Raw genomic sequence first — 14,434 nt, forward strand, 5'->3', positions numbered from 1 at the left:
ATGAGATGATGGTCTAAAAAAAAGTGTTTTGATTTGTAAGAGGTTTCCCAATGACAGCTGAGAGGATTTTCCTGGGATTTCCTAATCTAGGCTTTCACTACTTAGTCATGCACCAAAGACTCTGGCATGAAGTTTTAATATAACAGCAGAGCAGGGGAGGATATTGGTACAATATGGGCAGTTCCTGTGAGGTAGGTAAAGGAAATAAAAGCCCTTTCTCTGTCTGAGGGGAGGAGTTGGGGGGGGGAGTGAGAGTGAGAGAGAGCATGAGTCTGAGGAAGCATGAGGAGAAGGACAGGGATCACACAAACTCGGGGACCTGGCCCACACTCATGAGGACGGGAATCAGACCAACTCAGGGACCTGGCCCACACTCCGGGGCTGGACTGTGACAGGCATGGTGGTAGAGAAACTCCAGTAGTTCTGGGATAATTACAAATCCTGAGGATTTCCCCCTTATTTCCTACCACATGGCTTCTTTGAGAAGTCCGCATTCACACATTGCTAGAGCAGAATGGCGCCCTGGGAAGGCCCCGGTGAAGGAAACAGTAATTACTAATGATAAGAAAGGACTAGCACTCACTCTGGGAGACTGGGGCAAGAGAATTGCTAAAGCCCAAGAGTTTGAGGTTGCTGTGAGCTGTGACACCACTGCACTCTACCGAGGGCAACATAATGAGACTCTGTCTGAAAAGAAAAAATAAAAAAGGACTGATACATGTAAGATGGTAAGCAAAAAGGGCAGAAGCCCTGTGGAGTGGTCTTTAGGAGGCTGTCTAGTTGAGGTGTAGAAAAATAAATTTACAGTTTTATGAATCAGAATCATGGTTGGGCTGCTTGGAATTCTCCACTAGAGATGGCTTCAATCAATTTTGTATATCATGCTGTGGTGCCTAGATTTTTGTCATTAACAATAGGAGCTATCTGGAAGATTCTTACTTTAACTATTTCTTGATGTGCAAGTGTTAAATTTAGGTATCAAATCTCAAAATTAACAAAACATCTTTCACTAAAATCTGTGAGCCTTATCAATGCAGATACCCAGGGCAAAGTCCTACTTGTCCCACCATTATTGTATCAACAAAAGTAGGGAACGTGGGAGGAGAAAAAGTTTGGGAGGCAAATGATGAACTCATTTTTTAAAAATAAAATGTTTAGTTTAGAATAGTTTTAGATTTATAGAAAAATTATAGACACTGTCTAGAAAGTTTCCTAATAGCCTATACCTAATTTCCCCATTATCAACTTTTTATATTAGTGTGATACATTTATTGCAATTAATGAATGAATTTTGATGCATTATTCTTAACCAAAATCCATACTTTACTTATATTTTCTTTTTTTTTTTTGACTGGGATGGGTTTGAACCACCACCTCTGATACATGGGGCTGGCACCCTACTCCTTTGAGCCACAGGTATCGCCTCTTAGATTTTCTTATTTTTTATTTGACATCTTTTTCTGGTTCCAGGACCCCATCCAGGATAGTATCTCACACTTAGTTGTCATGTCTCCTTGGGCTCCTCCTGGCTGTGACAGTTTCTCAGACTTTCCTTGCTTTTGATGATCTTGGCAGTTTTGAAGATCACTGGTTAGGCATTTTGCAGAATGTATTTCAATTGGGATTTATCTCACATTTTCTCCAGGAGGTTATGGGTTTGGGGAGAAAGATCACAGAGGAAAGGTAGCATGTTCATGGAATGATGGGAAGGACACATGTGACCCATTGGACTTGGCAGTACTGATGTTGGCCTTGATCACCCAGCTGAGGAAGTGTTGCTTGGATTTCTCCAAGAAAAGAGACTTCTTGGATTTCTCCCAGCTCTGTATACTTTGGAAAGAAGTTGCAGTGCACAGCCCACACTTAAGGAATGGCAAATTATTCTCCACTTCCTTGAGGGTGAAATTTGTACATGAAATGAGTTCATTTTTGAAGCCTACGAAATACATAGTGGAAACTCTCTATGGGTGTTGAAAATATAAAATTGTAGCTCCATAGAAAAATAAGGGCAGAGAAGGAGTGAGCGTGAGAAGGAAAAATCAGCATCATAGAAAAGAATATTCAGTGCATATCTGGAAGATGAGGAACCCCAAGGAGAGAGATGGAGGGAGTGGTCCATGGGGAGGAGGGAGAACTGGTAGGAGCAATGTCCTGGAAACCAGAGGAAAATGGTTTCAAAGGGGGGAGGATAATCAGTGATGTAAAATGCTACAAAAAGCCAGATAAATGAACAAAAACAGCCAAAAAAGGGAAGGAAACTTTTGAATTCGGTACCTAAAGAGTTAATCACTACTTTTTGTTGTTCACTGCTTGTTTGCCTTGGTGAATTGATAGAAGCTAGAGCCTGCTCAACTCTGAGCCATTCCCAGGGTTAACATGCCTGTCTTGCCTCTGCCAACTAAACTTTGGTCATGTGTTACCTTGACTTTGCAATGGATCATTTGTCACTGTTACATCTACATTCCCCAAGATCTCATGGAATCAGATTTCTGCTACTAAAAAACTGACAGCATATTTTTATATTACTGATGGTTTTTGTCTTATGAAGGACTATTTCTTACAGACCTTTATTTAAGTTCTGAGATATTTAAGATAAATAATAGGATACAGAGAGTACAGAAATAACTAGCTTCCTACCTTGAGAGAGGCCCTTGAGAACTCAACACACAAATGCCACCAGCAAGATGAAAACAGGTGCAGTGGAGAAGGCAATGGAGAGGCAAACTGCACCATGTCAGGGGAGACTGTTCGTCTCTTTGGCTATGTATCCATAAAGCCAGCAGCCAGGGCTATTTGGGCCCTATATGTCTAGTTATTACAGTACATACTCTGAGGTGTACCTGATTTGGTATTGAGTGAACCTGAGACATAAATGTTCTAATTCAATATATCATTCAATATTTCCTTCTTAAACTAACTCTTTTTAGACAAAGGATAAAAGCACATTTGCACTTACATAGAATTAATTGCTTTATCTAGTCAGTATTTAAAATTTTTTTTTATTTCAAATGAATAGGAGGGTACAAGTTTTTAGGTTGCATTGCTTTCAGTTCTAAGGTAAAGTTCAAGTTGTAGTCGAGCCCTTCACCCAGGGGTGTGTTGAACACCCTCACATTGCGCACATTAGATGAGATCCCACCCATCGCTGTCCCCCTCCTACCTCCCCTCTTCCTCTTCTGTCCCTCCCCTTGCTAAACTATATTTGTGTTTTATCATTCATGTGGGTGTGTAGTTGTTTATATATTCATTTCATATTAGTATTGAGTAAATTAGATTTTTTTCCCCATTCTTGAGATACTTTACTGAGAAAAATAAATTTCCACTCCATGCACCTAGGTAAACATAAAAGATGTAAAGTCTCCATGTTTTCTTGTGGTTCAATAGTAGTCCACGGTGTACACATGCCACAGTTTATTAGTCCCTTCGTGGGTTGACGGGTATTTGGGTTGCTTGGACAACTTCACAATTGTGAATTGAGCTGCAATAAACATTCTGGTGCAAATATCTTTGTGGCAAAATGATTTTTGTTCTTCTGGGTAGATACCTAGTAATGGGTTTATAAGATCAAATGGAAGGTCAACTTTTAGTTCTTTGACGATTCTGCATAATTCTTTGCAGAAAGGCTGTATTCATTTGCAATCCCACCAACAGTGTAGAAGCGTTTCCTTCTCTTCACATCCATGCCAGCATTTGCAGTTTTGAGACTTTGTGATGTGAGCTATTTTCATTGGAGTTAGGTGGTAACTCAGGGTGGCTTTGATTTGCATTTCTCTGATGATTAAAGATGATGAGCACTTTTTTCATTTTTTTTTTTTTTTTTTGAGACAGAGTCTATGTTGCCCTTAGTAGAGTGCTGTAGCTTCACAGCTCCCAACAACCTTGAATTCCTGGGCAGTTCTCTGGTCTCAGCCTCCCAAGTAGCTGGGACTAAAGGTGCCCACCAAAATGCTCAGCTATTTTGAGAGATGGGGTCTTGCTCTTGCTCAAGCTGGTCTTGAACTCCTGAGCTCAAGCAATCTGCCCATCTCAACTTCCCAAAGTGCTAGGATTACAAGTGTGAGCCACTGTGCCCTGTGTGAGCCTGATGAGTATTTTTTCATGTGTTTGTTGGCCATTTGTATGTTATCATTAGAGAAGTTTCTATTCAAATTTCTTGCCCACACAGAAATGGGGTTGTGTGTTCTTTTCTTGTTGATTGAGTTCTCTGTAGATTCTAGTTGTTAGCCCTTTTTCAGATTCATAACACAATCTTCTCCCACTCAAAAGGCTGTCTGTTTGCTTTAGTTGTGGTACCCTTAGCTGTGCAGAAGCTTTTTAGCTTGATAATTTTTTGTGTTGCTGCAATTGCCTGGGGAGTCTTCTTCATAAAATCTTTTCCCTGACAGCCTCAAGTTTTTGGAAAATATTTCAGACGGAGCCACATCAGAATTTGACTCTTCTAAGGAAGAGTCGAAACTATTAATTCTAAACCAAATATGTCTGTGATCTCACATAACACAAAACCAAAGGGGAAGTAAACCCTTTTAGGGCCTTGCTTTTCTTTTTTTTTTTTTTTGAGACGGAGCCTCAAGCTATCCCCCTGGGTAGAGTGCCATGGCATCACAGCTCACAGCAACCTCCAACTCCTGGGCTCAAGCGAGTCTCCTGCCTCAGCCTCCCAAGTAGCTGGGACTACAGGCGCCCGCCACAGCGCCGGCCATTTTTTGGTTGCAGCCATCATTGTTGTTTGGCGGGCCCGGGCTGGGGATTTGAACCTGCCACCTTAGGTGTATGTGGCTGGCGCCTTAGCCGATTGAGCCACAGGCGCCGAGCCGGGCCTTGCTTTTCAAACTCTGCCCTTGCAATGATAGTTGGTAGCTGAAGGGAAGGATATGCCTAGAAATAAAAGCTATTATTTGAGACTAATTCAGGGCTTTAAGCTATAAATGTGTATACAAAACGTTCTGTAGAATTTTGATAGTCATAATAAATGTAAGTCGCCCACTGCTGTTTTTGGCTTATGGTGATCACTCAAGATTTTCAACATTTTATAAAATAAGGTTTAACTTTCATTGGATTCTGATTAACTAGATTAGCTATGGGGAGTGAGAGTATTTTTCTTTTTTTTTCTAATATAAGGTTAAGGGACTAGTTTTGCTTTTTTTTCAATCTATGGGTTCCTCAGGAGTGTTATACGTAAGTCTGATGGGTCACTGTAACAGATACAATAATGATGAAAATGTTTGAGATACTGAAAGAATTACATGTGACATAAAGACAGGAAGTGGGCACATGCTGTTGGAATAATGGCGCAGACAGACTTGCTTGATTCAGGGTTGTGGAAATTGTAAAAAGTGCAATCTTGTGACCTGCAATAAAGTGAAGCGCAATGAAGCAGGTATGCTTAGGCCAGGCCTGGTGGCTCACGCCTACGATCCTACCTAGCAGTTTGGGAGGAAGAGGCAGGAGGAGTGCTGAGGACCAGGAGTTCACGGCCAGCCTGGGCAACATGGCAAGGCTCCATCTCCACAAAAAATAAGACGTAAGCCTGGTGTGGTGGTGCGTGCCTGTAGTTCCAGCTATGCGGAAGGCTGAGGCAGGAGGATCACTTGACATCAGGACTTTGAGATTGCAGTGAGCTATGATCATGTCCTCCTGTTTGGGTAACAGAGAGAGACTTTGTCACAAACAAAACAAAAAACCAAGGTATGCCTGTTTCACAGTGTTACAAAACCAGAGAGTAGAGGGACAAAAGAGAAAGTGGAGCAGAGGAGAGGAATTTTATTAGAGAAAATTAGCTTAGACCAAGAGGTTTAGCATCTTGTTTCTAGTTGGAAATAGCATACAAACTTCACAGGTAGACTCAGCCATCTCTCTCCTCACACAGAGGGATGGAAACGAGGTACATGGATGGGATGAGGAGGGAACGATCAGATTTCCTAATGAGCAGGGCCTTTCTGCGCAAATCCTCAAACCCTACACTAGCCATGGGCTCTCTTGCCACCCCCAGGCACTTTCTTTAAGGACTGTGTTCTGGCTGCCATCTGCCCTTCCTCCTCTAAGGTCTGAGAAGAGTGGACAATGATGTCATCAGGGAGTTTCTCAGTGTGGTGGGATTATGGGTAATCCTTACTGTTTATGAACCTTTTCCTATATTTTCTTAACTTTCTAAAATTAAAAAAATACATGCTGTGCCCTTACTACCCAGGAAACATTGATGACATCCAGTGACAAGAACATAGGCTGTATAATGGTGAAGTGCAGACTTTCAAGTCACAGAGATAAAGTTTAAACCCTACATCACATACTTGTCAGCTGTTTGGATTTGGTGAGCAACTCATCGTCTATGGTTTCAATGTCCTTTCATGGAACTAGAAACCAACTCATACCTTGAAGAGTTATTACAAAATTACAAAAGAGAGAAATGAGATATACTGGCTTGGTGCCCGTAGCTGAGGGTGGCAGGTTCAAACATGGGCTGGCCCAGCTAAACAGCAATGACAATCACAACAACAACAACAAAAAATAGCCGGGTGTTGTGGCAGGTGCCTTTAGTCCCAGCAACTTGGGAGGTTGAGGCAAGAGAATCATGTAAGCTCAAGAGTTGGAGGTTGCTGTGAGCTGTGATGCTACAGCACTCTACTGAGGGGGATGTAGTGAGACCGTTGCAAAAAAAAAAAAAGAAAGAAAGAAAGAAACAAACAAACAAAATGAGATATACTTCCTGTCATTTTGCAAAGGTAAAAATATGCCAAGTGTTTCAGTGCCCAAGGCATTGGGAGATGCTCTGTCACCTGCCATTGGTAGGACACTGACTTGGTTATAACCTTTTAGGGAAGCAGATTTTAAAATGTAAAAATTTGTAAATTCTTCAATTCAGCAATGTCAGCTATATAAATCTGTGTCCCAAAAATAACCACCATGCAACTGCCAAAGGCTATGTCTGTGAATATGTTTAGTGAAGAGATGCCAGTAATAACAGACAGGGGAAAAAGATTCATTAAATTATGGCACACACATAAAACTGAATACTATGTTGATTAAAAATGATGACTTAGTTTTATAGTGTTGATATGAAAAATGTGTCATAGATATTTCTAAATGAGGAGAATCAGGATATAGAAACACACGAGCGGTCTTATTTGCTGATGTAAAACCTTCCAGAAATTAGTATGTAAACACGTAGAAAGGGAGCACGTTTGTCAGAATGTTTACAGTGATTGCTGCTGGGCTGAGGGGATATTCCACTTTTTAAAACATTTTTTTCCTACAGGGTTTAGATTTTTTTCCCACTGAGAATGAATTATTTTTCTAAGATAAGATGCTATGTATCTCACTCACATCAATGAAAATCAACCTAAAATGATTTGAATACTAAAAATTACCCCATGCAAAGTTTGCTTACAAAATCTGAATCCCTTACTCCTAGGCACATGGCTGAGGTTCATTTCCCAACCTCCTTTGCAATCAGCTGTAGCCATGTGACTAGTTCTTGCCAATGAAATCTGAGTGGAAGTGATGAGGGCACGTTCTGGGGAAAGTCTTTAAGGAGATGGTGCCCCAGCTCCAGATTCTCCTTCCCATTCCTCCACTGGCTGTAGAAGATAAAAAGGCTGCGTGTGATAGTGGAGCCACAGGATAAAAGCAACCTGGCTCCACTGACCACCACCTGCAGGAGGGCCACCCGCTGACCAGATACATCCCCCTCGGATTTTTATATGAGTAAGAAACAAGCTATAATTGTGTTTGTGCGATTACACGTTTTAGGAGGACATATGTTACAGTTGTATAATCCACTCTCACTATTACAAACCCTTATAGGGTTTCTTTAGTAGCATGAAATTATATAATAGTCTCTATCACTTTAAATCTAATTGGAGAAATCAGACTTGCTAAATTCAAACTATTTGCATCACCAGTAAATATATTCTGCAATTTGTTTCCATTTATAACAATGCACAGGCATTGGTGAATTGTTTGGTTTACATGAAATAAACCAATACGATGCTGGTCTCAATTGAGGATTGCTATTAAGAGGCAAGTGATGTTTTTCTTAACTGCTTTAGTGAAAAAGGGATTGAAAACCATGATGCACAACCTAAATTTTTAGGATTTTTCAACTGAATTTCAGCATTACTTAACTTTTTTTTGCATTATAGAAAACTCTCTGCAAGACATTCTGAAAATCCCCCATGTAAAAAACAGATGTCATTTGACACAGCTCTATGGACTTGAGGCCAGAAGGACTGTATGCATCCTAAGTAATGAAAAATCTTAGTTTTGAATTCCTGAAAACACACTGAGGTTCACAGAGTGTGGAAAGTAGATCTATCAACGAAATTAGACCTTACACAGTGAAAAGCTGGCAACATTGTAGTTCTGGCATCCTGTTCTGTCTCAGATCCAGATATCATACTTTATTATACATTGTATATTCTTGACCTGGACTAGAGACAGACATTTCTAGCACATCTGTGTCTCATTACCCAAAGGAGTTAGTCCTGGGAAAGAATGATTATATTCTTTCATGCATATTTTCAAAAGCAAATTGATCAATGATTTAGAATTTTATAATGTTTTCATTGGCAGTTTGAATTTCTTCATTTTCTTAAGTTCAGAATGCACACTTTGAACAAAACTGCTGCTTGCTACCAGAAGACATGGATCTTGCACTATTAAATGGTCTGCAAATTATGCCTAACAGCAGATAGAATGAACTGCTGTTGACAAAGACAGACTGAAGTTTGGTTACTTCACACTTGTGGTGGCTCATAAGGAAAGGAACGTCTCTTTTAGACTACAAAAGATCTTTTTATTTCCCCTGACAGGTTCCAAAATAACAGATAAGGCATTTTTAAATTCTATAAGATGGCTGGATGCAGTGTCTCACGCCTGTAATGTTAGCACTTTGGGAAAATAAGGAGGGAGGATTGCTTAAGGCCAGGAGCTCGACATCAGCCTGGACAACATGGTAAGACCTTTTTACAAAAAATTGAAAAATTAGCTGAGAGTGGTGGCTCGTGCCTATATTCTCAGCTAATGGAGAGGCTGAGGTGGTGGGATCAGGAATTCAAGACTGTAGTTAGCTATGATTGTGTTGCTGCCCTGCAACTTGAGTGATGAAGCGAGACCCTGTCTCAAAAAATAAACTTACATAGGGGCGGCGCCTGTGGCTCAAAGGAGTAGGGCCCCAGCCCCATATACCAGAGGTGGCAGGTTCTGACCCAGCCCCAGCCAAAAACTGAAAAAAAAAAAAAAACTTATATAAAAACTTTACAAAACTCAGTATCACTACCAACTTTAATGACCCAGATACTTTAAAAAGTGATATTTATTCATACGTTGAACAGGTAGAAAAATGGAAACTTATTTTAACAATTATTTGGTATTAACATAACAGGGTTAGGAATTGATGTCAAGAATTCCAATTAAGAAATGACCAGAGACCTTTTGCCATTGCGGTGATATGGGAATACCATTCCCTCGGCATGTATCCTTTTTATTGGGTTTTCATTGTCCTACGAAAATACCCTACCATGATAGTTTGGTAGTTGCTGGGGTCCTCGGAAAGCTCATAAGGTAATAATGTCCGTGAAAAGGCTTAAAATCACTCTTCCCTTGGCTTTCGTTCCTGCATGAATGAATTGCCTGTATGAATATAATCCAAATTTGGAAACGCTGGCAGGCAGAACAAATAAGAATCACTGAGACATAAAGTCGAGGGGAAAGCCAAGCTTGAGTGAGAATTACACTTGTGATTTTGCTACAATTTCTTTTTCTGGAACATTTGGATAATTGTGACAGAAACGTATATAGTTTTTCCTTTGGAGTCCCACTAGGCATTGATGGGTGTGGGTGTCAAACTACACAGGGGTTTCTTTTTAACTGTAGCTGCAGACACTATCAGACAGGGATTTTTAAACTATTTTTATACCTGGACACCTCTGTGTGTTGAAGTTTCTCAGAATAATATTTTTAAATGCATAAAATAAAATGAATAGCACACAAATTTGCTATTGCTGCCATACCACACACTGCAAACTTAGCGAATTAGACAACATGATTTTATTTATCACAATTAGTTCGGGAGGTCAGCTATCTGACAGAGGTCTCACTGGGCTAAGATTAAGGTGTTGACAAGGCTGCATTCCTTTTTGGAAGATCTAAGGGAGAATTCATTTCTTGGCTTCTCTGGCTTTCTAGAGGCCACCCACATTCCTTGGCTCAGGGTCCCCTTTTTCCATCTTCAAAGCCTGCAAAGCAGGTCAAGTCCTTTTCTCAGCCCCCTCTCTGACCACAGCTAGGAAAGGCTCTTTGCTTTTAAGAACATGTGTGATTTGCCTGAACCTTCCTGGACAATGTAGGTTCCCAGCTTCCTTAACCTGAATCACCTTTGCAAAGTGCCCTTTCTGAGATATATTCACAAGATATGGGGATCAGGGGTGGGCTTCTTTGGGGGCCATTATTCTACCTAATGGAATTATGGATTAAATAATTATGTGGAAATCATTCGTAAAAATGTATTTAAAAACCGTAGTTGTGATCTAGTAACATATGTTTGCCTTCATCAACACATTAAATAACAAAATCTAGAGCGAGTTTAGCAACGTGCATACATTTGAAATAGTGATGAGCATAAACGATTTTCTGATACATCAGTAACAACTGTGATGATGGAATCAGATCCGAAAATACCTATAATTAATTTGTCGGTCACAGATGCAAAAATTGCTACCACTACTGTGGTTTGTTAATTATATTCATAACTGTAAGAAATGTTACATTTCAGCTAGAGATTAAAAAAGTAAAGAGGGCGGTGCCTGTAGCTCAAAGAGTAGGGCGCCATATACCAGAGGTGGCAGGTTCAAACCTGGCCCCTGCCAAAAACTGCCAAAAAAAAAGTAAAGACTTATTTTTCCCTCCATTCAAGATCACAGACCCTTTTCCAGATTAGGAACTTTTGTTCTAAGGAGACATCAAGAAATAAAACACTGATCAAAGAGTTTAGGTTACCTTCATCAAAATTACTGATGTTGCCCTGGCAGTGGCAACCAGAGTGCAGACTCTTCACATGAGTCACGCAAATTATCTTGAACAGCAGGCCTGAACAAAGACGGCCGAGAAATGAGTTTCCATAATGCTAGGAAAATCCAATTATCTTCCAGCTCTGCTTTCCCCACAAAGCCTTCTTGGACATTTCTGAGGATGTGAGTGATAGCTGAAATCCTCATTCTTTTCTGTCAGCTTGGCATCTTATACATTCCTTGGGAATGTTAAATATCTTTCATCTGTATGTTTCTTATTGATGAGATTTGAAACTCTGTAAACAGAAGTGATACACATTTTTATTCTTTTGTGGCATTTTGAGGACATTTAATAATGACTGAATGTGTATGAAGTGATTGGCTCATTAATCAGTTAATGATCCCCACTGGACTTACATATTTTAATGTAAATGGAAAATTTAAAAAAATGTGCTTGGTTAGCTGAAAGTCTTCTGGAAGTGGTCTTAAGAACGTGATACACAAAAAAACTCTTGTCTGAGGGTCAGAGTTTTTTTTTGTTGTTGTTGTTGTTTGTTCCTGTTCTACTAACCAGCTGTGTGACCCCCAGCAAGCAAGTGCATGTCTCCTGCATCTCAAGTCCAGCCTTTATAAGATGGAAGGATTGGATGAGATCACCTCTAAGGCCCCTTCCATCTTTAACAGTGTGAATCAAAGAGTGTAGGTCACCTTCATCAACATTACTAAAGCTTTTAACACTTCATTAGGACTGAATTCAAGTTTACAGGATTATTCAGCTTCCCCAAGTAGTTTGAGAGTTTAAGTGCCTAAACTGAGAAGGTAAATTGTGACTTTATCAAACACAGCCCTAGGAATATATACTCCTTCTGTCAAAAGACTCAACTGGAGTCATACACTATCTCCAATCCTACTCCAATCCTTTCATATCCAGATAAAAGAGGGATTAAGTGATGAGGTTTTGGGAACTTTTTTTTTTTAGATGTTCAATCAGTATAAAAGCCTCCTGTGGGCAGGACATGATACCATATGCCTGTATTCCTAGACTTTTGAGAGGCTGAGGTGGTAGAATCAATTGAGGCAAGGAGTTCAAGGCCAGCCTGGACAACTAAGTGAGACTCCATCTCTACAAAAATAAGAAAAGTTAGCCAGATGTGATGCTGTGCACCTGTAGTCTCAACTACTCAGGAGGCTGGGACAGGAGCTAGGCAACAGAAGAGACCCTTTCTCAAAAACAAAAGGCAAACAAACTAAAAAGCATGCTGTGAAGTTTTCAGTTACTTTCTTACAAAAACTATAAGGCTACATACACACACACACACACACACATATATATATATATATTTTTTTTTTATAGAGACAGAGTCTTACTCTACCCTTGGTAGAGTGCTGTGTTGTCACACAGCTCACAGCAACCTCCAACTCCTGGGCTTAGGCGATTCTCTTGCCTCCGCCTTCCCAGTATATATCATTTTGATAACTTACCCTAGGTACTCACTGAACAATAGTGACCACCAGTGAATCTCTGAGCAGGACTGTAATGACATTTCGTGGAAGGTGTTGACACTGAGTTGCACCCTTACTTTGTCTTTTAAAAGTCAGGGTAGAATATTCTACCCCTTAACCTGCCTCCAACTTCCTCCTAGCCCTGTTCACTCTGTCTGCTCCATAGCACTCATTCCCTCTGGTGAACCATTCCTTACTTTGGTCTGTAGGTGTCTGAGAGATATAAGGCATAGGGCAGGTGTGTGAAGATCAGGAAGAGGACTGGAGCTTATACAGAGTTGGGGTTTGTAGGTTCAGCTTGGGATCTATACATTCAAATTCAGTTCTATAAGTTCAGCTTCAGAAAGAATAAATATACTGGAAGGAATTTGGACTCAAATGTGTCTATTTCATCTTTTGTTTTGCCTTTCTTGATGTTTGCTAAAATATTGCATTCATTCATCCTGCCTTCTCTCTGTGGCCTGGGCTGAAGTGCAGTGGCCTGATCAGACTCACTGAAGTAGCTTTGAAGTAGCTGGGGCTCTAGGCAGCCACACCACCACCACTGGCTAATTTTTAAATATTTTTAGAGATGGGGTTTTGTTATGTTGCCCAGGCTGGTTCTGAACTCCTGGCCTCAAGTTATCCACCTGCCTTGGCCTCCCAAACTGCTGAAATGACAGGCATGAGCCACTGGGGCCATGAATCCATCTATTTTTAAGTAATTAATATTCATATTTGCCAAGATACATAGTGGGTATTAAAACTATAAATAATAAAATACTGCCTGATTATCAAATAACTCATGTCCAAGTACAGGAGACGCATTACAGGCATGCTGTGGTCTGAATGCTTGTGTTCCCCTGAACACTGAAACCTAATCCCCAATGCAATAGTATTAAGAGGTGGGGCCTTTTGGGTGGTGGTTAAGTAATGAGGGCAGAACCCTTGTAAAAGTGATCAGTGCTCTTGTAAAAGAGATCAGAGGGAGCTTGTTGTTCCTTCTGCCACATGAGGACAGAGCAAGAAGGCACTGTCTTTGAAGTAGAGCATTGACCCTCACCAGACATGGAATTTGCTGGTGCCTTGATCTTGGACTTACCAGCCTCCTGAACTACCAGAGATAAATTTCTATTGTTTCTAAATCACCCAGTCTGAGGCATTTTGTCATAGTAACCTGAAGAGAAGGTAGAAGGTTGAACTTTGAAATTTGAACTAGTGAAACATGCAAAAGAGTAACTCGTTCCAAAAATTGATTCATTGACATGGACATGAACACACAAACTCAACAGCCTATTGAGACTGCTGCCTGTCTTACTGGGAAGATGTGAGTGTGCCTGTTCTGTTCTGCAGTTTCTCCTTAGAACCAACACTGTTATTCTGCTGCAATCAAAATAAGGCATTTTCTCACAATTACATTTTTCCTCGTATGGTTCCCTTTTATCTTTTTTTTTAATTTTTAATTTTTTAATTTTTATTCTTTTTTTTGAGACAGAGTCTCACTATGTTGCCCTCGATAGAGCACTGTGGCGTCACAGCTCACAGCAACCTCTAACTCTTGGGCTTAAGTGATTCTCTTGCCTCAGCCTCCCAAGTAGCTGGGACTACAGGTACCCACCACAATGCCTGGCTATTTTTGTTGCAGTTGTCATTGTTTAGCAGGTCTGGGCTGGGCTTGAACCCATCACCCTCAGTGTATGTGGCCAGCGTCCTTACTTACTGAGCTACGGGTGCCAAGCCATTCCCTTTTATCTTAATCATGCATGTCAGTTCCTCTGTTAGAATCCTGCTCATTCTATAAAGCACAACTCAAATGTATAACCCTAATGAAATGTCCTGCTGCAGTCACCCTAGTTTGAGGGGAAAAAATGTTAGGTTTCAATAGCAAAATGTTGGTGTTTCTTTTTGGCACTTAAACTGTGCCTTCAATTATGTTTAGTTGTGCACAT

This window comes from Otolemur garnettii, unplaced genomic scaffold (genome assembly GCF_000181295.1).
Source record: "Otolemur garnettii isolate 467f Iridium unplaced genomic scaffold, OtoGar3 scaffold00042, whole genome shotgun sequence".
Taxonomy (NCBI): Eukaryota; Metazoa; Chordata; class Mammalia; order Primates; family Galagidae; genus Otolemur; species Otolemur garnettii.